This window comes from Anolis sagrei, chromosome 1 (assembly GCF_037176765.1).
Source record: "Anolis sagrei isolate rAnoSag1 chromosome 1, rAnoSag1.mat, whole genome shotgun sequence".
NCBI classification, from domain to species: Eukaryota; Metazoa; Chordata; class Lepidosauria; order Squamata; family Dactyloidae; genus Anolis; species Anolis sagrei.
The window spans coordinates 7663521-7687112 of record NC_090021.1 but is presented as its reverse complement, the minus strand read 5'-3'; the positions used below and the strand labels follow the sequence as shown (position 1 = coordinate 7687112).

At 43.5% G+C, this 23592-nt stretch overlaps 1 protein-coding gene across 1 annotated transcript in view; it reads right to left on the bottom strand.

Moving 5' to 3' along the window:
• Window positions 1-1122, bottom strand: part of EXTL3 (exostosin like glycosyltransferase 3) — a 287801-nt gene extending 286679 nt beyond the window's left edge. Inside the window, exon 1 of the mRNA XM_060754687.2 lies at window positions 934-1122. The gene's annotated coding sequence lies outside the window, so the exon portion shown is untranslated. The remainder of the gene's footprint in view (window positions 1-933) is intronic.
• Window positions 1123-23592: the final 22470 nt, after the last annotated feature.

Genomic DNA, 23592 nt, shown 5'->3' with positions numbered 1-23592 from the left:
ATTCAGCAAATTAACCAAAGTAAGTGAAATTTTCATTTTACAAAGCAATATTCTCTTGACTTTGCAGATCTCCCTATCTCTGTTACTTCTAAGACATAGAAACCTCAGAAGCCTTGAACTCTGGGTCTGTGAACCAGTTCCAAAAAGCAAAGGGATGCATACAATGCTCCGATTTGGCAAATGAAGATAAGGGAGTGAAATTTTCATTTTACAAAACAGTTTACAAAACATTTTACAAAACAAAAAAGATCCCCTTGGCTTTGCCAGTCTCTCTATCTGTATTACTTCTAAGAGATGGAAACCTTTCTTCCTTTCTGCCTTGAACTCCGAATCTGTGAACCAGTTCCAGAAATGGAAGGGATACATACAATGTTCAGATTCAGCAAATGAAGATAAGTACGTGAAATTTTCATTTTACAAAGCAATATATTCCCTTGGCTTTGCAAATCTCCCTATCTTTGTTACTTCTAATACATAGAAACCTTACAAGCCTTGAACTCCGAGTCTGTGAACCAGTTCCAGAAAGGGAAGAGATGCATACAGTGCTCAGATTCGGCAAATGTTGATAAGGAAGTGAAATATTCATTTTACAAAACATTTTACAAAACAAAACCATTCCCTTGGCTTTGCCAATCTCTGTATGTCTCTTACTTCTGAGATGGAAAGCTTCCTTCCTCTCTGCCTTGAACTCTGGGTCTGTGAACCAGTTCCAGAAAGGGAAGGGATACATACAATTCTCCTATTTGGTTAAATGGAGCTAGGAGAGTGAAATTTTCGTTTAGCAAAGGAAATATTCTGAAATTCTCCTCTTCTCGACGAGGCGAAGGAGAAGCCATAACTGAGCAGCCCACAACCCTTTCTGGTTGTGTTCAAACTCCCAGTCCAAAACAAACCCACAAAAACATAGGAAAGTGGAAACTCAGTCGTTCCTACCTTAACGCCACCGGGAGCATCCTGCAAAAGCATGGAAGTTGATTCTCAGCCCTGGGAAGATGCAAAGAAGGTTGGCCAGAAAAGGCAGGCTTCTGCTTAAGACAGGGAGCTGCTTGCGCCAGGTTCCTGCAGCATTGTTAAGCATCCCAGCAGCGTGCAAACACACACAAGCTGTAGTGGCTGGGGTTCTCAGTGCATTGTGGGAAGCATGGCTTGTTTTTTTTTTTCTTCCCCAAAATAGGAGAAAAATGGGGAAAGGCTCCCCCGTGTGGAAATCAAGGGTTGAGGAGGATAGACAAGAATGATGGATTTTGGGGTGCAGGGCCCCCTTGGAAGTGATGTACGAAAGATGAAATTGCAAGAATTGAATATTAGTACAAGATTGTTTGGGTTAGTAATACTCATGAGTATGTACTCATAGAAATCATCTTCAAGACTTTTGCAGGCATGCCTTAATTTTAAATATATATGTCTACATTTTGGAGATGTCTGTGTTTCCTGTTGTTGTTTATTTGTTCAGTCATTTCCAACTCTTTGTGACCTCCTGGACCAGGCCAGGCCAGAGCTCCCTGTCAGTCGTAGCCACCCCCAGTTCCTTCAAGGTCAAGCCAGTCACTTCAAGGACAGCATCCATCTATCTTGCCCTTGGTCGGCCCCTCTTCCTTTTTCCTTCCATTTTCCCCAGAATCATAGAATCAAAGAGTTGGAAGAGACCTCATGGGCCATCCAGTCCAACCTCATTCTGCCAAGAAGCAGGAATATTGCATTCAAATCACCCCTGACAGATGGCCATCCAGCCTCTGTTTAAAAGTTTCCAAAGAAGAAGCCTCCACCACACTCCGGGGCAGAGAGTTCCACTGCTGAACGGCTCTCACAGTCAGGAAGTTCTTCCTAATGTTCAGATGGAATCTCCTTTCTTGTAGTTTGAAGCCATTGTTCCGTGTCCTAGTCTCCAGGGAAGCAGAAAACAAGCTTGGTCCCTCCTCCCTATGACTTTGGCTCACATATTTATATAATTTACTGGGTTTTGGGGTGCAAGGCCTCCTTGGAAGTGATGTACGAAAGATGAAATTGCAAGAATTGAATATTAGTACAAGATTGTTTGGGCTAGTAGTACTCATGAATATGTACTCATATAGAAATCATCTTCAAGACTTTTGCAGGCATGTCTTAATTTTAAATATATATGTCTACATTTTGGAGATGTCCTCTGTGTTTCCTGTTGTTGTTTATTTGTTCAATCATTTCCAACTCTTTGTGACCTCCTGGACCAGCCCAGGCCAGAACCCCCTGTTGGACATGGCTACCCCCAGTTCCTTCAAGGTCAAGCCAGTCACTTCAAGGACAACATCCATCCAATGTATTGTCGAAGGCTTTCATGGCCGGAATCACTGGGTTGTTGTAGGTTTTCCGGGCTATATGGCCATGTTCTGACGCTGATTCTCTGCTTCTGCATCACTTCTTCTTCTCCTACTAGTAGGTTTGGTGCCAGAATGCTGAGTCTCAACAATATTAGTACAAGATTGTTTGGGCTAGTAATACTCATGAGTATGTACTCATAGAAATCATCTTCAAGACTTTTGCAGGCATGTCTTAATTTTAAATATATATGTCTACATTTTGGAGATGTCCTCTGTGTTTCCTGTTGTTGTTTATTCGTTCAGTCATTTCCAACTCTTTGGGACCTCCTTGACCAGCCCAGGCCAGAGCTCCCTGTCAGTCGTAGCCACCCCCAGTTCCTTCAAGGTCAAGCCAGTCACTTCAAGGACAGCATCCATCTATCTTGCCCTTGGTCGGCCCCTCTTCCTTTTTCCTTCCATTTTCCCCAGAATCATAGAATCAAAGAGTTGGAAGAGACCTCATGGGACATTGCATTATTATTATTATTATTATTATTATTATTATTAATAATAATAAGCGACCCAAAGCAGCGTTTTGGTACTTTCTGAAATCCCTCATTCTCAGCAACAGCATCTTTTGGAATCAAAGATTCTCTCAAGTGTTTGGGGAAGGCTTTAGGCTGGGCATTTCATCCAACTTTTTGTATCTTTTCTAAAAGGGACTCGTAAAATCCGATTTCTGCTGAAATTGAAGAACAGCCTTGGAACAAAAAACCTATTCATTTGAGAAGATCACTTGCTTCCTTTTAATAAAAAATAGCAGGTGAAGTTTTGTACATCTCTCTGGGAATTCAGACGTGCCCCCCCCCGCCGCCGCCAAAAAAGGGACGTTGATGCGTCAGTGGCTGTCTGGAAGGTTAATCTCCGAAAGGGAAACACACAGGGAGGCATTCCCTGTTCTTCCGTGGCTTAATCATAACAAAAGATTTCGGGGCCTGAAATAGAGGAAAGGAACAAAAGGAGCATCAAAGCACATGGATTCTGCGAGGCTGCACCTCACTCTTGTCTAATTCCAATATCTATTTGGATCACAGGCAAAGCAAGATGAAAGGTAGAATAAAGCCTGAACATTAGGAAGAATGTCCTGACGGTCAGAACTGTTTGACAATATAATATACTGCCTTTGAGTCCATGGAGTCTCCTTCTCTGAATGTTTTGCAGCAGAGGCTGTATGGCCATCTGTCGGGATGGTTTGGATTGTACTCTTCCTGCATAGCAGAAGGGGGTTGGTTTGGATGGTCACTGAGGGTCTCTTCCAACTATATTCTATGATCTCAGAGAGTGTGACTTCTCACCCAGTGGGCTCCAGAGCTGTCCAGCCTTTACACCATATATCTATGTATGTATATATGCCTGTCAGTTTATGTTGACTTTATGAATTTCATTGGTTTTTCTCAAGCAAGGGATACTCAAAGGTGGTTTTGCCATAAGACTTGGCTTAACCAGGGATAGGAGGCTTTTTGTGGGACTACATATCCCACCAGCCCCTGTAACTTGATCACTAATTCATGGGGATTGTAGAGCAATAATATCTAGAAACGTTCAAATTATGGAATATCTATCTATCTATCTATCTATCTATCTATCTATCTATCTATCTATCATCTATCTATCTATCTATCTATCTATCTATCTATCTATCTATCTATCTATCTATCTATCTATCTCCTTGGGCCTTCAATCTGCTTGTTGACTTTTGGAGACTACATAAATGCCTTTCGCTTAGGCAAGGAATTCTCAAAGGTTGTTTTGCAAGTTACTTCCTCTGAAACATAGCCTACAGAATAATACATAGCCTACAGAGCCTACAGAATAATACATAGCCTACATAGTCGACAATACATAGCCTACAGAACTTGGTATTCCTTTGGTCCTCTCCCATCCAGGTCCTAACCAGGGTTGTCTCTGCTTAGCTTACAAGATCAGATGGGAATCTGGTGCCTTCAGGGTTTTCCGGCCCAGAATGATGATGATGATGATGATTCTGGCAGCCCAAGAACAAGCCATTAGAACAAATAGCTGCCGCAAGAAGATCGCACAGACAGACTACAAGCAGAGGCAGAATACTGTTGCTCAGATGATTCATTGGAACTTGTGCCACAAATGCCATCTCCAGATACCAGATGAAACAATAGATCACATCCTCAGCTGCTGCAAGAAGATTGCGCAGATGGACTACAAGCAGAGGCACAACACCATTGCTCAGATGATTCATTGGAACTTGTGCCACAAAGACCATCTCCCTGCGACAAAAAACTGGTGGGATCACAAACCAAAAAAAGTTACAGAGAATGAACACGTCAAGCTACTCTGGACTTCCAGATTCAGACAGACAGAGTTTGGATCACAATACTCCTGACCTCACGCTCATGGAAAAAACAAAGTGTGGATTGTCGGTGTTGCAATCCCAGATGACAGCAGGATTGAAGAGAAACAACTGGAAAAGCTGACACGAGATGAGGATTTAAAGATCGAACTGCAAAGACTCTGGCACAAGCCAGTCAAGGTGGTCCCAGTGGGAATTGGCACACTGGGTGCAGTGCCTAAAGACATTGGCCTGCACTTAAACACAATCGGTGCTGACAAGATTACCATCTGCCAGCTGCAAAAGGCCACCTTACTGGGATCTGCTCACATTATTCGCTGATACATCACACAGTCCTAGACACTTGGGAAATGTCCGACGTGTGATCCAATACAACAGCCAGCAAAGTGATCATCTTGTTGTGGAATCATCTTGTTGTGTTTCAAATAATAATAATAATAATAATAATAATAATAATAATAATTCTTAATATTATCAGGTTATTGCAAACAGAGGATGCATCTTTTGCAGTTGGCCCTTACTTCAGCTGCCAAGACTCATTGCTATAGAACTATGGGAGTTTAGTAAGATACCAGCACAATTTGTTCAGAGAAGGCTACAGACCTTATCAATCTGCAACTCCCATGATTCCATAGTATTGAGTCATGGAAGTTAAAGTGGTGTCAAACTGCATTAATTCTGCATTGCAGATGAACCCAGAAATGTGAAAGGGGCACCTTGCTCTTTTGAGAGCCATAAAAGTTGAGATGAAGGTCTCCTTCTTTCAGCCTCTTCCCTAGACACGCTAATGTAGTTTCTCAACCTGGGGGTCGGGACCCCTGAAGGGGTCGCAAGGGGGTGTCAGAGGGTCACCAAATACCAGCAGAAAATACAGTATTTTCTGTTGGTCATGGGGGTTCTGTGTGGCAAATTTGGCCCAATTCTATCATGGATGGAGTTCAGAATGCTCTTTGATTGTAGGTGAACTATAAATCCCAGCAACTACAACTCCTAAATGTTAAGGTCTATTTTCCCCAAACTCTACCAGTGTTCACATTTGAGTATCCATGCCAAGTTTGGTCCAGATTCATCATTGTTTGAGTCCACAGTGCTCTCTGGATGTAGGTGAACTACAACTCCAAAACTCAAGGAGCCCACCAAACCCTTCCAGTTTTTTCTGTTATTCTTGGGAGTTCTGTTTGCCAAGTTTGGTTCAATTCCATTGTTGGTGGAGTTCAGAATGCTCTTTGATTGTAGGTGAATTATAAAGCCCACCAATTACAACTCCCAAAAGACAAAATCAATCCTTCCAACCTCACCAGTATTCAAATCTGGGCGTATCGGGTATTTGTGCCAAATTTGTTCCAGGAATGAATGCATCCTGCATATCAGATATTTATATTATGATTCATAACAGCAGCAAAAATAGTTATGAAAAGCAGCAATTAATTTTATGGTTGGGGGTCACCACAACATGAGGAACTGTATTAAGGGGTCGCAGCTTGGTGGTAGATGCTGCTGGTTTTCCCCCAGGTTTCTGGATTTTCGGTGTCCTGACCTGTCTCCTTTGGAATCCTGGAACCTTGAACCTTTGGACTGGCATTAGGAAGGATGAGAAACACTGCTCTAATGCTCTCCTCAAGGAAGATTAGCAGTACCAGTGAAGGATATTGAGTGCTTCTACACTATATAATTAAAGCGGTTTTACTCCACATTAACTGCAATTGCTCTATGCTATGGAATCCTGAGAGATGTAGCTTGACAAGGCCTTTGAGAATTCTGAAGCAAATAGTACTTCACCAACTACAATTTCCATAGCATTGAGTCATGGCCATTAAAGTGGTGTCAAACTGCATTCATTCTACAATGTAGATGTACCGACCAACTTTTCATCTTGAACCCGCTATTCCCATGCAAAGGGGGAGAGTCTGGAGACTAGTTTTGTTTCTACATTAGCAAGAAATTAACTCTGTTTGAAAGATTGAGGTCCCTGTCTGCACCAAGCCATGTGCCCAATTGTGGGGGATATCATTCTTGCTTTTCTAGCTATCCATCATCTCAAGAACAGAGAAGCATCCCGAGCTCTGAGGACCACTTGGGAAGGAATCCCACTGGAGCATTGCAGCGCACCCAAATACCTGGGAGTCACTCTGGACCGTGCTCTTACCTACAAGAAGCACTGCCTGAACATCAAGCAAAAAGTGGGTGCTAGAAACAATATCATACGAAAGCTGACTGGCACAACCTGGGGGTCACAACCAGATACAGTGAAGACATCTGCCCTTGCGCTGTGCTACTCTGCTGCTGAGTATGCATGCCCAATGTGGAACATATCTCACCACACTAAAACAGTGGATGTGGCTCTTAATGAGACATGCCGCATTATCACGGGGTGTCTGTGCCCTACACCACTGGAGAAATTACACTGCTTAGCCGGTATTGCACCACCTGACATCCGCCGGGAAGTAGCAGCCAATAGTGAAAGGACCAGGGCAGAGACATCTCTAGCTCATCCCCTGTTTGGGTATCAGCCAGCAGGTCAATGACTTAAATCAAGAAATAGTTTTCTAAGATCTACAGAGACACTCGCTGGAACACCTCAGCAAGCGAGAGTCCAAAAGTGGCAGGCTCAAACCCAGAACCTCAACCAATGGCTGATACCAAATGAGAGACTCCCCCCTGGGCATACAGAGGACTGGGCAACTTGGAAGGTGCTGAACAGACTGCGTTCTGGCACCACAAGATGCACCACAAGATTCCACTACAAAGTGGAATCCTCGATATGCGAGTGTGGAGAGGAGCAAACCACTGACCACCTGCTGCAATGCAAGCTGAGCCCTGCCACATGCACAATGGAGGACCTTCTTGCGGCAACACCAGAGGCACTCCAAGTGGCCAGATACTGGTCAAAGGACATTTAATCAACTACCAAACTCACAAATGTTGTATTTTGTCTGTTTGTTTGCTTTGTTCTGTTAGAAATGTAATACAATTGACTGGTTGATCTGACACGACAAATAAATAGCTATCCATCACATAATAGCACCACATTGGTCTGCAAAGAGGAACGCAACCAGACAGACTACATGGCCAGCAAAATGCCAATTTAGATTAATCATTAAGGATTGCCAGCAAGTCCACAGCAGCAGAGAGAGGAAACTCTCCATCATCAGAGCTTCAAACGGTCCTTTCTGTAATCCTCCCACAGTTTCTCACATCCATCTCTCATCACTCCTTTTTCCTGGGAAAAGGTCATATTTTCAGGTCCCGTTCTGACATCGTTTTATCCCCAGAACAGATGGCGGATGAAACGCAGAAGCTAGGAGCCTGTTGGTGCCTTATGGATGTGTTATATGCTTTGGGTATTTTGGTCTGATGCGGAGTGCGTCTACTCATTTCAAGATGAGGGAAACAGTGCTGCGTGTTCAGTGCCATTGGGCCTGTCCTGCATATGTGAGTGGCTATGTTGATATGCTCATATGCGATGTTGCCATTCAGTGAAAGAGTTGCATAGATCAGCACACAATTCTACATGCATACATTTATGCAACACAACTCTGACATATGTTGTTGGCCACGGGTTTTTCATATAATCGGAATCATAGAATTGCAGAGTTGGATATTTTAGGTCATGTAGAAACACACGGTTCTGTATGCATACCTCCATGCAACACAACTCTGATGCATGTTGTTGGCCACAGGTTTTTCATATAATCGGAATCATAGAATCGCAGAGTTGGATATTTTAGTGCATGTAGAAAACAAGGTTCTGCATGCATACATCTGTGCAAGACAACTCTGATGTATGTTGTTGGCCATGGGTTTTTTGTATAATCGGAATCATCGAATCACAGAGTTGGATATCTTAGGACATGTAGAAAATCAGTTGTTAACTGAAAATGTAAAGCATGAAGCTGATTGCTTGAATCACACCAAGAAGCTAGCTGAGCCTGGGAGTGTTGGCAACAGTTACATATTTAGGAATTAGCTGTGCAGGAGCTTGCAGAGAGAAACAGTTCTTGCTTCATGAGCTGCTGGAAGGAGATGAGGGAAACAGTGCTGCGTGTTCAGTGCCATTGGGCTTGTCAGTAGCAATGTTGATATGCTCATATGCAACACTGCCACTCAGTGAAAGAGTTGCATAGATCAGCGTACAATTCTACATGCATACATTTATGCAACACAACTCTAACGTATGTTGTTGGCCACAGGTTTTTCATATAATAGGAATCATAGAATTGCAGAGTTGGATATTTTAGGGCATGTAGAAAACAAGGTTCTGCATGCATACATCTGTGCAACACAACTCTGATGTATGTTGTTGGCCACGGGTTTTTTGTATAATTGGAATCGAAGAATTGCAGGGTTGGCTATCTTAGGATATGTAGAAAATCAGTTGTTAACTGAAAATGCAAAGCACAAAGCTGATTGGTTGGGCCACACCAAGAAGCTAGCTGAGCCTGGGAGTGTTGGCAACAGTTACATATTTAGGCTTTAGCTGTGCAGGAGCTTGCAGAAAGAAAAAGTTCTTGCTTCATGAGCTGCTGGAAGGAGATGAGGGAAACAGTGCTGCGTGTTCAGTGCCATTGGGCTTGTCAGTAGCAATGTTGATATGCTCATATGCAACACTGCCACTCAGTGAAAGAGTTGCATAGATCAGCGTACAATTCTACATGCATACATTTATGCAACACAACTCTAACGTATGTTGTTGGCCACAGGTTTTTCATATAATAGGAATCATAGAATTGCAGAGTTGGATATTTTAGGGCATGTAGAAAACAAGGTTCTGCATGCATACATCTGTGCAACACAACTCTGATGTATGTTGTTGGCCACGGGTTTTTTGTATAATTGGAATCGAAGAATTGCAGGGTTGGCTATCTTAGGACATGTATAAAATCAGTTGTTAACTGAAAATGCAAAGCATGAAGCTGATTGGTTGGGCCACACCAAGAAGCTAGCTGAGCCTGGCATTGTTGGCAACAGTTACATATTTAGGAATTAGCTGTGCAGGAGCTTGCAGAGAGAAACAGTTCTTGCTTCATGAGCTGCTGGAAGGAGATGAGGGAAACAGTGCTGCGTGTTCAGTGCCATTGGGCTTGTCAGTAGCAATGTTGATATGCTCATATGCAACACTGCCACTCAGTGAAAGAGTTGCATAGATCAGCGTACAATTCTACATGCATACATTTATGCAACACAACTCTAACGTATGTTGTTGGCCACAGGTTTTTCATATAATAGGAATCATAGAATTGCAGAGTTGGATATTTTAGGGCATGTAGAAAACAAGGTTCTGCATGCATACATCTGTGCAACACAACTCTGATGTATGTTGTTGGACACAGGTTTTTCATATAATCGGAATCATAGAATCGCAGAGTTGGATATTTTAAGGCATGTAGAAAATGAATTATTAACTGAAAATGCAAAGCACGAAGCTGATTGGTTGGGCCACACCAAGAAGCTAGCTGAGCCTGGGAGTGTTGGCAACAGTTACATATTTAGGCTTTAGCTGTGCAGGAGCTTGCAGAAAGAAAAAGTTCTTCCTTCTTCTGCTACTGGAAGGAGATCTTCCCCATGGACACCGAAATACCATTTGAATCTCTCTCAAAAGGCATTGTGTGAATCAATGAAACTGTTCTCATGGTTGTGTGTGTGTGTGTGTGTGTATTGTCGTGTCAGGAACAAAAGACAACCTTTTGATCTGCACCGGGATTGTGGCGCAGCTGACTTGAGTGTCAGCTGCATTAAGATCACTCTGACCAAAAGGTCATGAGTTCGAAGCCAGCCCAGGTTGGAGTGAGTTTCCAACCAATTGTGTGTAGCCTGTTGTCGACCTTTGCAACCTGAAAGACAGTTGTATCTGTCAAGTAGGAAAATTAGGTACCACCTTTAAAAAAGTGTGGGGAGACTAAATTAACTGAATTATGAGGCCATAAAGAAGACTCCAGCAAAGCATTCCAGCGGGAAAGCATGCGGGGAATGCGGAAGTACTTCATCAGTGTCGCAGATGGACGATGAAAGCGACAGCTCCCCTGGTAGCCAGAAAAAGTTAAATAGCCTCTGTGTATCTCTGTATATGTTTGTATGTCAAAAATTTGCATTGAATGTTTGCCATATATGTGTACACTGTAATCTGCCCTGAGTCCTCTGCAGGGTGAGAAGGGTGGAATATAAAAGCTGTAAATAAATAAATAAAATAAACCTGTCAAAATGGCACTACCTAAAAGAATCCCACACCTTGTGTGACTGTGGAGCAGAACAGACAACTCCGCATCGATATGCTCGTCCACTGTGCCCTGCCTCATGTACAGAGGAAGAATTGTTGGGAGGCTACAGACAATGCCATTGCTGTTGCCCATTTTTGGTCAAAAGATATTTAGCCACCTGTGCTCCTTCTATTTTCATCACTAATTTATGCAATGCTTTTGATATGAAATAAAAATAAATAAATAAAAATAAGGAGTAACTTGAGAAATTGCAGGTTGCTTCTGGTGTGGGAGAATTGACTGTCTACAAGTGCATTGCCCAGGGGATGCCTGGATGTTTTTGATGTGTTACCATTCTTGTGGGAGGCTTCTCATGTCCCTTCATGTCCCCTCGTAAGGAGCTGGAGCTGATAGAGGGAGCTCATCCACTGTATTTATGCTGCTCTGCTTTACTTTACTGATCATCTGCATGGCATATTTTCTCTGGCAAGACAGTGTGTAGACTGATAAAACGTGAACTACGTGTTTTATCAGTCTATAGAGGGAAGTCATGCTCCCCCTCTATTCTGCTTTGTTAGACCACACCTGGAATACTGTGTCCAATTTTGGGCACCACAATCCAAGAGAGATATTGACAAGCTGGAATGTGTCCGGAGGAGGGCGACTAAAATGATCAAGGGTCTGGAGAACGAGCCCTATGAGGAGCGGCTTAAGGAGCTGGGCATGTTTAGCCTGAAGAAGAGAAGGCTGAGAGGAGATATGATAGCCATGGATAAATATGTGAGAGGAAGCCACAGGGAGGAGGGAGCAAGCTTGTTTTCTGCTGCCCTGGAGACTAGGACGCTGAACAATGGCTTCAAACAACAAGAGAGGAGATTCCATCTAAACATCAGGAAGAACTTCCTGACTGGGAGAGCCGTTCAGCAGTGGAACTCTCTGCCCCGGAGTGTGGTGGAGGCTCCTTCTTTGGAAGCTTTTAAACAGAGGCTGGATGGCCATCTGTCAGGGGTGATTTGAATGCAATATTCCTGCTTCTTGGCAGAATGGGATTGGACTGGATGGCCCATGAGGTCTCTTCCAACTCTTTGATTCTATGATTCTGATTCTATGATTTTCATTCAGCCACAGATATGATTTCATGTGCTGCTGAGTTCAACTTCACTCAATGTGGGAAATCCAGCTACATCATCTTTATCATGTAACTTTCCAAGTTCTTTCTGAATACATTCAAAGAAGATACCTCAGGGTCTATTTAGGCAATTGGATCCAATCTGACTGTCAAGATGCTCCTTCAAACATTCAATGGAAACCTACCCTCCTATAACATTGACTCATTAAATCTGGTCCTATCCTTTGGGGCAGCCGAGAACCACTAATGGAAGCAGAAGGAGCATTAGCCGACCACCCACATGAACGCCTACACACTGAAACCTCACAACGTAATCGGACAAAGCTATCACTTCCCATCACAAGGGAAAATTCCAATTTTAATTGTTTCTATGTGCAGGTAAAAGTGGGATCGATTTCTGCCCATCATGGAAATCCTCCCATTTCTACACGCTGTGGAGATGCAGTCCCACAAGCAACCACCAGAAGCAGTCCTGCCTCATTTGATGTACTTTGTGGGAATCTGTCTTCAAAGTGTGTAGAAACAGGTAGAAATGGAGGAAACTTCTATATGATGAGATATTTAAAGAGGGCAATTATATCATCCCTCAGTGTATTGTCAAAGGCTTTCATTACCGGCATCACTGGGTGGCTGTGAGTTTTTTGGGCGGTATGGCCATGTCCCAGCAGCACTCTCTCCTAACGTTTTGCCTGCATCTGTGGCTGACATCTTCATATGCTCAGTTTGGAGTGAGGCAAGTGGAATGGATATATACCTGTGGAATAATGTCCAAGGTGGGAGAAAGAAATAACCCTTGTCTGTTGAAATCCGCAAGCATGTGACCAATTTCAATAGAAAGGAGGAAACCATGAAAATGAACAAAATCTGGTTTACCAGTATAAAAAAATACCAGAATCAAGACAGTAAATAAAGAACACAATTCAGAAACGGGAGAGTCCAAACAACAAATAATCAAGGGTCAGTTAACACCTCCCAAGCAGAGAATGCACCCAAGCAACAATGGCCAGGCTACCTCTACTGATTGACTTTGCAGCTTCATAGTTACTCAAATGCTAATTCAACTTTGCTAACTGCAACATTCACAATTGCTTCAAACACACAAGGGTTCTTTCTCCCACCCTGGACATTATTCCACAGGTATATGTACACTCCACTTGCCTCATTACCAACAGAGCCTCTGAAGATGTCAGACACAGATGCAAGTGAAACGTTAGGGGAGAAGGTTGCTGGAACATGGCCATACAGCTCGAAAAATTCACAGCAACCCATTATCCCTCAGTCTTCTCTTCACCAAGTTGAACACAGCCAATCCCTTCAATCTTTCCCCTATACAGTTCCATCTCCATGCATCATCATCCTCTTTCAGTTATATTGCTGCCATGCTTCTCTGGAGGTTTTGAAAGAGAGGCTGTATGGTCATCTCTTGGGGGTGTTTTGATTGACAGAATCTGATTGGACTGAATGGCCCTTGAGGTCACTCCCAGCTGTATGAACTACATGATTCATTTATTGGTTGATTTATCACTCCTTTCTCTCAAGACCAGGACTGAAAGCAGTTCATGACATTACAAAAGCCATGGAAAACATTCAAAAAAAGAGAAGGCCCTCTCTCATCTCCTCACCAACTGTGCTAGAGATGATGGTGGCAATGAGGCCCCATCTGTGGCCACATCTACTCTGCCCTATATTGCAGTTTCAGAATATAGATTATCTGTATTGCACTGGATTATATGAGTCTACATCTTATTTATTTTATTTATTTATTTACTATATTTAAATATATCATCCCTCTCAGCCTGCAGGAGACTCGGGGCAGTGTACAGTTGGTACCAATACCATACATCTCCTTTTGTTCGCTTCCCCAAAATGTTTTGTCCCCACACTGTCCTTCCCCCTGCTTGTTTGAAGGCTGATCTCCACTATTCCATTTCCAAAGAGTTTCTCCCTCAAAATATTTCTGCGTACCGATCCCAGTAAGGTGGCCTTCTGCAGCTGGCAGATGATAATTTTGTCAGTGTCGATTGTGTTTAAGTGCAGGCCAAGGTCTTTAGGCACTGCATCCAGTGTGCCCATCACCACTGGGACCACCTTTACTGGTTTGTGCCAGAGTCTTTGCAGTTCGATTTTTAAATCCTCATATTGTGTCAGCTTTTCCAGTTGTTTCTCTGCAATCCTGCTGTCACCTGGGATTGTGACATCTACAATCCATACTTTGTTTTTTAACACGATCGTGAAGTCAGGAGTATTGTGCTCCAAAACTCTGTCTCTCTGAATTCGGAAGTCCCAGAGGAGTTTGGCGTGTTCATTCTCTGTAACTTTTTCCAGCTTGTGATCCCACCAGTTCTTTGTCGCAGGCAGATGGTGTTTGTGGCACAAATTCCAATGAACCATCTGAGCAATGGTGTTATGCCTCTGCTTGTAGTCTGTCTGCGCGATCTTCTTGCAGCAGCTGAGGATGTGATCTATTGTTTCATCTGCTTCCTTGCAGAGTCTATATTTGGGATCTGTTGTCGACTTTTCAATTCTGGTTTTGATGGCATTGGTTCTAATAGCTTGTTCTTGGGCTGGCAGAATCAGGCCCTCCATCTATTATTATTATTATTATTATTATTATTATTATTATTACACCAGACATGGGCAAACTTGGGCCCTCCAGGTGTTTTGGACTTCAACTCCCACAATTCCTAACAGCCAGTAGGAATTGTGGGAGTTGGAGTCCAAAACACCTGGAGGGTTGAAGTTTGCCCATGCCTGGTCTACACTATAATGCAATTAAATGGCATTCTGAAACTGCATCATAGGGAAGTGTAGATGAGGCCTGATCAGGATCCAGGCAAGTTCACACAAAGAGAGACAACCTGCCAAATAGCCTGGGCCTGAGCCATATAGAACTTTAGAGGTCATGACCAGCACTTTGAATCATTTCCAGAACTAAATGCAGATAGATTTATTTGGGAGAACAATTAAAGGGTGACAGGGGTGAGTTTTCAAAGGGTCGATGGGATCAAACATTAGTAATGATAACAAAACCACTCTCATTAGCATTGTAGGCAATGCAGGAGTCTCTCGGAATTCAGAACATGATTCCTTTTAACGCAACTGGCTGTTGTTTTTTAATAAGTGGCTTGTTGCCATTTCTCATTGAATAAAGTATAACACATTAATGACGCATTGTTGCTTTGCTACTTCTGCCATTATCGCTGTCCTAAATATATTCTTAAAAATGCAGAAATTGTCCCACATGATGGTGATCTATCCCAAAGTTATATTTTTCAGAGACTGGATGATGGGAAACTAGGAGAATGGAGTTTAGCGATGGGAAGTAGAACTAACTATTTCCGGGATGGAGCATAGTACAGAAAAGTCACCTTTGGAGACTACAATATCCCAAATTATTGTAATCTTCCAGTTCTGTCTGATAGGAAATGGTCTAACTGAATATCTGCATTTGGGAGCGTGGATCTCAATCACTGATGGAAATTGTGGGAATTGCAGTTCGAAAAATAATCTTCCAAAACCCTGGACAGCCAGTTTTTCTGTATTTCTATGCAAGTGCTTATCTGTTCCAAAAGAAATCCATAGCCAAGATAATAGGTTGTGTGCTGGTACGGCTGTACCAGGAGCTCCAACTTTATTGGCTTTGTATTAAATGTTTGCTTGCAGCCCTGGGTTTCAGGGACTCTGCAGATAGGTGGCTTCCTTTGGTTGCAGTCATAGGGCAAGTCACATGCCTATCATCGTTAAGTTTTGGTTTTTCAGGGCAATTGGGACGAGAAGGGAGCCATTTTTTAGTTAGTCTCAGCAAGGAAACCTAATGTACAGGACGTGTGTAAGCTTCCCGTGTACAAAAGCTTCAACCCTTAAGACTTTCCGGGGGGAAACAGTCTTAAGAGCATCAAGACTTTCCGGGGTAGAACAGTCTTAAGAGTCTCCAAAGATTTCCAGGGAAACAGCCCTAAAGACCAAAGAACTCCAGCTGGAGAATATCTAAGCCTTTACTGATAGATCCACTCGGCGTTCTAGAAGCAGTTCGACCCGGTAGCGGGGCCCACATCAGTAAGGGTTAGATAGATCAGTAAGGGTTACAGTCAGCCTGGGAGAAGTTAAAAAGGGGACTTTCCTTTAAAGTAAAGAAGAAGTTATTGAAGACAGTTGCCTGTCCTTCGTGGGCAAGTTTAGGAAGCTACCAGTTGCATAAAAGCCTGGAATCATTTGTTTATCTTTACTGAAGAAAAGAGAAGTTTCTGTTTGATTGTTCATTAATAAAGGACTTTGTTATACTTCACAAGCCATCTAAAGATCATTTGTGGTGGAAAACCTCTGAGAACTTCTCCTTGGGCCCCCTGGCTTCCTGCTGGTCAAAGGTTGCACGTCCTGTCTTAAAGGAAATTCTTTACAGGCCCAGTGCACGACAGAACAGGTTGCCTCTGAGCATTTAATTTTTGAGTGTTTTGGAATGGTGAGCAACCCCACTCCCTAATATGGACTTCTTAATCCAGGTGATGTAACTGAGGGGGCATCTACACTGTAGAATTAATGCAGTTTGACACCTCTTCAACTGCTGTTGACGCATGGGAATTTAGTTTGATGATGCTCTGTTGCACTCAGCGTTGAGACACCTTTTCACCCAACACCACACCAGAGTCCAGTGTTACTGTCTATAAAGGTTTATTAAGAAAACGATGTACAAAGGGGAAAAACGCATTTCCCAAAAGTGTAGTAGAGTAGAAAATACAAAATAGCAGTACTGTAATCCAAAAGTTACAACATTCATGAAGCCAAGAGCCAAAATCCACAGCAGTCATTCAAACATGAATCCTAAGCATGAAAACAGGAGCTTTTTTTCAAGGTAAAGCCTTTAAGGAACAACGGCAAAGACAGGAAACTTGAATCATGAACTTGAGAACCAAGACAGGAGATCTCTTCTTATGGTAACGTTGTCTCCTCTGAGAGGCACAAAGTAAACACTACTTAATTTAAGCCCTACCAAGAAGCCATGAGATCATGCCGAATGCACCTGGGCTTCAAGGACTTCTCACAGATTTTCTCAGAACATCTAAGTAGTCTATTTTTCACTCCCTCTGTTCTCAGACCTAATCTGGTGTCTCAGGAAAAGTCTCATCAGCTGAAGGCCATTTCACAAGGGAACTAAAATCTTCACTTTCTCTTGCTTGGGAACGGACACAGGAATCCCAAACAACATCCTTCTCTCTGACCACTAGCAGACTCTTCACTTTAAAACCTATCAAATCCCTCATCCTCTGAAAAATCCTCTGCCACTCTGACAGATAAAACGAAAGACCTTACAAAACAACTCCTCCCATGATTCCATAGCATTGGGCTATGGCAGTTCAAGTGGTGTCAAACTGCATTAATTCTACAGTGTAGATGTACCCTTACTGAACTGGTGGCTCCAAATGTCTTCTTTCATTAGAATCTTAGAGTTGGAAAGAGAAAGGCTATCTAACATGACCTCCTGCCATGCAGGAATATGCAGCTAAGGCATTATTGAAGGATGCCCATTGTTCTGTCACGCGCTGGGCCTGTAACTATTGTCTTTTCTATAGGACGCATACTTTAACCCTAGCGGGAAGCCGGGGTGCCTTAAAGAAAGGTTCTCAGGGTTTTTTCTGAAGTGATGGTTTTTAGAGTCATTCAAGATATAACGAAGTCTTTATTAAGGAACAAACAACAAATCTTCAATGGTTCAAACAACACTTCAAGGCTTTCTTAGTCTAGTCCTCAATGGACTAGTTCCTGACTTTGATTAGCTGTACTTTCTCTGTAGGAAAAAACTCTATTTAACCTCTTCTAGGCTGTTTATTAGTATCTATGCCTCATTGGTGTGGGTCCTACTACTGATTCCAAATGCATCTGGGTATTGAGTAGACCTACCAGCCGAGGTTTGTAGATATTTCAGATGGATTTCCGTGGATCTGTACTACTGTCCTCCCTCAGAGAATTCTTTGAAAACTTCAGGGCTGTTTTCCCTCTGATTGCTGTGAGGCTGAGAGGCTGTGAGCTCTTAGCCAGAGCCTTGGGACCTTTTCCCTGGAATTTCTGTTTCTGTTTCCCCGGATGTTCTTGAGAAAAGAAGCTTTTCTACGGGACGAGCTGGTCTACGTCCTATAGTTTAGCTTCCTTAAGAGAGACTGCTCAAAAAATGGCTCCTTTCCCTCCCAGAGCCCTGAACAAGGGGCGGAACCAAAGCTTAATTATGATGGACAGGAGGCCTGCCCTATGACTGCAAACAGATAACAGAAAGAAAATAAAGTTGGAGCTCCTGGTTCGGCTGTGTCAGCACACCCATGATTCCATAGCATTGGGCTATGGTAGTTCAAGTGGTGTCAAACTGCATTAATTCTACAGTGTAGATGCACCCTTACTGAACTGGTGGCTCCAAATGACTTCTTTCATTAGGATCTTAGAGTTTGAAAGAGAAAGGCTATCTAACATGACCTCCTGCCATGCAGGAATATGCAGCTACAGCATTATTGAAAGATACCCATCCAACCCCTGTTGGAAGACTTAAAAAAAAAACCAGAGCCCACCAACCTCCTGGACCGTCCAAGAAGTGCTTCACAATGTTTAGGGGAAATTCTTTTCTTGTCATCTGAGCCTATCAGTTCATGTTCTAGTCTCTGGGGCATCACCCCACCAATGACTGACTACTGGCAATTGAGATCCAAAGTATTTGTGATGAGTTGGGGTCAACAAGAGACCGTCCCCCAGCCGATGTTTAACTAGCTGCAAATACAATGAGATCAGATTCAGAATATCCTGGGGAATCCATTCCACGCTATACACCGGGGAGAGACTGGGCTTGGGCAGTTTATTCAGCAGATGCAGACAGGATCAATAAAACACTTCTCATTACAAGTCCCGGTGCTTTGATTTAACAAGAAACCAATAACCAGATGTCTGGGTTGTTTCTGAACCGCACACCTCTTCCCCCCTGCCCCAATCTTTACTCGATGCATCATTTTCTACTCCCATTATGGGCAAAGTGCAGATTTAAAGCCTGCATTGCAAAAACGGCTCAGCCGGCATTCTGCAAATGCCTTTTCTAGGTATTTTAACTGCTTTCTCTCCCAATGCAATGATTTGGTGTGGTTGGCTTCTTCTCTTGCATTCAAGACATGGACACAGTCACAGAGTAATAAGTAAAATATAAGGATTACAATCTGGTTGGTCTTATATAGATAGGTAAAATGCTTGAAACATACAAGTATAATTTTTTGGCTGTGGTGCAATGGGCAAAATTCAATTTATGTTTCTACAAGTAAAGTTCTGCAGAGGTAACCATTTCACATGGGCTTAAATCTTATTGTTAGTCCCAACCATAGTTGGCTCTCCACATTCGCGAGTTTCACTTTTGCAGATGTGATTACACTATGCAACACGATTTTTGTTCCTGTGTTATCAATGTCATCATAAAACCATGGGAAAAGTTTATTAAACTGCAAAAACTTGGTGTTTACAGGAGGGACATCCTGCTGCACATTTTGCTATAGCTTTTCAATGAATATCTCCAAGAGTCTCAACCAGCTCAACATAGGATACCTGCCATAGATGCAGGCGAAACATCAGGAGAGAGTGCTTCTAGAACATGGCCATATAGCCCGAAAAACCAACAACAACCCAGCAACTCAACATAGTTTGTGACAGCCACAAAAACAAAGTCTCTGGAGTAAAACAATTACTTTCAAAGTAAGCAACGTACAATTAAATAGGAAATAACACTTTCAAACCAGGAACAGAAGACTTTTCAAATTTTGTTGCTTTTTTTCTGGCTTAGGCGATCCCTCGTAGCTCAAGGATAATGGTCTTCCAGAGGAAGTGTCTTGGTGGTGGGTCTGTTGGTGACTGTGGAGCCCTATTCTTGATCCGCATGTTCTCCCGCAGTGAGGACATCGGTTTCCAGATGGAAGGAGGTACCGGTCAGATTTGGCTTGATGCGCCTTCCTCTTGGCACGTTTTTCCTTTTTGCTCTCTATTTGTGCCTCTTCAAATTCTGCAGCACTGCTGGTCACAGCTGTTCTCCAGTTAGAGCTCTCAAGAGGCAGGGGTTCACACTTCTCAGGGTCTATGCCACAGTTTTTCAGGTTGGCTTTGAGCCCATCTTTAAATCTCTTTTCCTGTCCTCCAACATTCCGTTTTCCATTCTTGAGTTCGGAATAGAGCAACTGCTTTGGGAGACTTTGACCGAGCATCCAGGCAACGTGGCCAGTCCAGCGGAGTTGATGGCGGAGGGGCATCACTCCAATGCTGGTGGTCTTTGCTTCTTCCGGCACACTGACATTTGTCCGCCGGTTGTCCCAGGATTTTTCAGAGGCGCTGATGGAATCATTTCAGGAGTTGAGTGTCACATCTGTAGACAGTCCACGTTTCACAGGCATATAGCAGGGTTGGGAGGACAATGGCTTTATAAACAAGCACATTGGTATCCCTACGGATGTCCTGGTCTTCAAACACTCTCTGCTTCATTCGGAAAAATGCTGCACTCCCAGAGCTCAGGCGGTGTTATATTTCAGTGTCAATGTTGACTTTTGTGGCGAGGTGGCTGCTAAGGGAGCAGAAATGGTCAACATTTTCTAATGTTACACCATTAAGCTGTAATGGTGTCACCCTCAGATTTGATTAACATGTTATCCTTAGGAATCTCTTGTGGTCAACTTGTGACCAACAAATGGTGGAAATTTATTCTAAAGTTGTGACGGCGCGAGCGGCGCCACCTATACGTAGAACTGTAAGTTGCAGGATTTGAACTGTTGTATCATACCTGATTTTGCCTTTTTGATTTTGTAAATGTATAGTTGGATTGATTGGTTATTTATAGCTGTCAATCAATGTTGTTTGCACCAGTTGAATTGCTCCTCCTGCTCAATTGTTTGACCCCACCTCTTCCTAGAGAGCAGGACAGTGTTTCCTTTTCCATTCCACCATCAAACTTTCTATCAGATGGACGTGAGAGAGAGACTTGGCTCTGAAGCCCTCTGAAGTTACCTCTCAGCACCAATTCTGAGGTTCTTACCCTTGAGACTTATGCTTCATGTTCAGATCAACCTGGACTACGTTGAGAAGTCTCAAGCGCCTTCAAACCAGTTCTTTGGCACTAGAGGAAGGCTTTATGCCTTCAAAATATAGGCCATTGGAATTGGGATTGTGATTATTCCGATATTCACAGCCATTGAGAAAGAGGGACCTGGAAAAGTTTCTCAGCTGCAAAACTCCTTGGACCCAAGACAACCAGAGACTGTAATGTATATTTTCCTTTATCCCTTTGAAACTTCCAGCTTATTGCCTTAAAGGGATAACTCTTTGTGAACAATAAAAACCTATTTTGAGTTATCTACAGTGTTTCGGCCCTTGGGAGTTCCAGTTTCCTAAAGGAGGGCAAGAAGCAATCCCCTGGGGGAAAGATGTCACGTCCATGCCTCTTTCATTAAGAGTTATAGCTCCCCAGCCGCGACGGCACAAGAGTCATGCAGGAGGGAGAATACTTCTCTGGGCATTTGTAGGTCCTCTAGTAGAAGTTCCATGTAGATACTCCAAGGTAACCCTATGGTCAACTTCCATGGTGACATCTTGTTGTGGGATTATAGGACCAAACTGGAACCACAAGGAGAGCAAGAAGATCTCCCCATTTGATGCCATAGCGATGGGACAAGAAGAGGTCCTCACAAGTATTTGGGCAGAGGCAGCATTGGATTCTCAGTGCTGGGATTGAGCAGAACATGAGTGTAGCACGATTACTGTGTATCTGCAAGAGGGTCTACTTCCAGCCCAGTGATTCTGACCATGCAAGCCTTCGACAACACAATGCAGGTTCTTGGCCGATAATGTCTTTGCTGGATTAGACCATATATCCATTCAGAACACCAATTTAACTCCATCGCCATCAAATTCTCATTGGATTCAGGATGGTAGAGTTGGAATGGATCCTGGTGGACAGCCATGCAATAATACATAATACACAACGTTAAATACTCCCGAAAGATTGTGTTTTATCCTCAATCATTTCTATATCTCACTGTAATTGATTTCACTTAGACATGGGGAAGAAGTTCATTGTGGTAAAACCTGTTTGACAATGGGTTAGATGGCATGAGAGGATGGTTGATGGTCCATCTTTGGTGATCTTTCAGCAGAGCTTGGGTGGGCTTCTTTCAGAGTCCTTTATTGAACATTCCTGCATGAAAAGGACTTAGGGTTCATCACTGGAGGTCTCTCAACAGGGTCTAGATTGGCCTTCTCTCGAGATCGTTGAACAGCCCTTGGGGTCCATTCCAACTCCATGCTTCTAAATTATTTGCAAGCATCCTCCTGTGTTCAAAGCCCAGTAAGTCTCAGATAAGTCTTGTTCATTGGTGCAGTACCTGAACGTGAGATAATATCCCCACCCAACCCTGTTTCTTCCCCCCAGGATCCCCCAAGAGGCTCCCTTCACAAGTTCCGATTAGCACGCCTCTTGATGAAGATGGCTACCCCGGGAAGTAATTAACACCGCGCAACCATCCATCTATCTTTGCCCCCGCCGTTGCCATGGTGATGCCCATTCCACGCAACCGCTGAATGCATTGTCATGGTCCTTAGAAGCTTTCGGGGTGTATTTTTTTTTTGTGAAGTGTTGGGAATAATTGCTTTCCCCTGGACTGGTCCCCAGGAGGCTGGAGGAAAAACATCGCTATAAATAAATACATGCAAAGAGCGTCTCCCCCTGAGCAGCAGCATCACTCCAGAGGAGGTCAGGAAGGCTGAGAGGACCTCTTCACATCTCTCTGCTCTTGAAGAGGCAACCTGCAGAGAGACTGATGAGGCACCGGAATTAAAACCTGGCGAGGAGATGGGGGTCCCCTCTTGATGTTTTGTTTCCCTCCCTGCAACTGATGTTCCTTTTCTTCCACTCTCAGATGCAAATGGAAGATAGCTAACAGGTTGCGTCTCTTGTCAATGGCACTGCAAACAAGAGAGACACAAGAAAGGTCTGTGAGCCTCTTGAAGTGCAAGGATTACAGTTGCGGCACAGTCAGGACTTGATAGGAGTCAGAAGTGTGAAGAAGTAGCTCAGAAATCCAATGCAGTACTTGACTACATCCAAAGCAGCTTACTTACTTAGGCGATCCCTCATAGTCCGAGGATGATGGTCCTCCAAGTTCGGTGTCCTGGGGGTCGATTTGTAGGTGGCTGTGGAGCCCTATTCTTGACCTGCATCTTCTCCCGCAGTGAGAACATTGGTTTCCAGGTGGAAGGCGGTCTCGGTTGAGGTTGGCTTGACGTGCCTTCCTCTTGGCACGTTTCTCTCTTTCACCCTCCATTGTGCCTCTTCAAATTCTGCAGCACTGCTGGTCACAGCTGACCTCCAGCTGGAGCGCTCAAGGGCCAGGGCTTCCCAGTTCTCAGTGTCTATGCCAGAGTTTTTAAGGTTGGCTTTGAGTCCATCTTTAAATCTCCTTTCCTGCCCAACAACATTCTGTTTTCCGTTCTTGAGTTCGGAGTAGAGCAACTGCTTCGGGAGACGGTGGTTGGGCATCCGGACAACGTGGCTGGTCCAGCGGAGTTGATGGTGGGGGACCATTGCTTCAATGCTGGTGGTCTTTGCTTCTTCCA